This window comes from Anarhichas minor, unplaced genomic scaffold, assembly GCF_050575085.1.
Source record: "Anarhichas minor isolate MPS153535 unplaced genomic scaffold, ASM5057508v1 ptg000040l, whole genome shotgun sequence".
Taxonomy (NCBI): domain Eukaryota; kingdom Metazoa; phylum Chordata; class Actinopteri; order Perciformes; family Anarhichadidae; genus Anarhichas; species Anarhichas minor.
The window spans coordinates 592816-594179 of NW_027466486.1; positions in this window are offsets into that span (position 1 = coordinate 592816).

The window sequence follows — 1364 nt, forward strand, 5'->3', positions numbered from 1 at the left end:
TGTTACACGAGTACAGGATCTGAATCCTCACTATCATTTAATTGTATTAAGATTCTGATTTACATATTGTTTGGTAGTTTACTTTTTGTCAATACATCATATTTTATTCATCATACCGTTTGTTACATTTCTACACAAAAGTTATCAAATAAAAATAGTGAAATAGAAGTATAAAGCAGAATTACATGGAAATTAAGTGATACAGTATTGTAGTAAATGTACTTCTTGACAGAGCCAGGCTAGCTGTTTCCCTCCGTTTCCAGCCTTTATGCTAAGCTAAGCTAACAACCGCTCGCTGTAGCTTCATATTAAACGTACGGACATGAAAATGTAGAACTATGCCTTTAACTCTGATTTGCATTTTTCTTGTCTCTCATACTCAGAACCAATTACACTTTTAAAACACCCCTAATAAATATGTTAATAAATATATATTCATCTCTGCTGTGTTCACACATCTACAGGAAACAGACACACAGGAATAAATAATTCATCCTGCAGATTTACAAACATGTGAGAACATAAAACACTACGGATGTAAGCACAGGTCATAAAGAACATAAAGTTATTGTTTCTTACCTTAACTCGTCCTCTTTACTGCTGTAGAATCTCAGACAGAGTGAGAGATCCAAAGACGTGTTGGAATAAGAAGAAACACACAGTCTGAACCAAATGTTACCATAGAAGAAGAAGTGTGTGTGTGTGACCTTTGAAGCCTTTGGATTTACAGCATGAGCAGCTCTACTCACCTGACAGCAGGTACAGGGGTCAAAGTTCACACTGACAGTAAAGAGAGAGAGACACACACACACGTTAATTTTTACCCTATTCACCAAAATGTGTCATTTTACAAGACAGACAGGTGAGGAGACAGACAGACAGACAGACAGACAGAGGTGAGGAGACAGACAGACAGACAGGTGAGGAGACAGAGAGGTGAGGAGACAGACAGTTTCCATTTCATTTTGAAAAGTCAGCTTTTTAAAAACCAACATGGCTCAGTTCAAAATTTTGTTTCAAAATAAAACTCCTATTCTTAATTAAAGTTCTTAAATTCACAGCGTTTGCTGTTTCAAGTTGTGAAAGCAGACACATAGCGCTAATTTACAAAACACATACTAAGCATAAATCTTAAAAGATTTAAGACTTAAAATGTACTCATTGTGATGAGGTGAGGAGACAGACAGACAGACAGGTGAGGAGACAGAGAGACAGACAGACAGGTGAGGAGACAGAGAGACAGGCAGACAGGTCAGGAGACAGACAGGTGAGGAGACAGACAGACAGACAGGTGAGGACAGAGTTGTAATCGGAGGAAACATAGAAACTTTAAACACAAACTGACCTCAAACCAGCAGAAGATG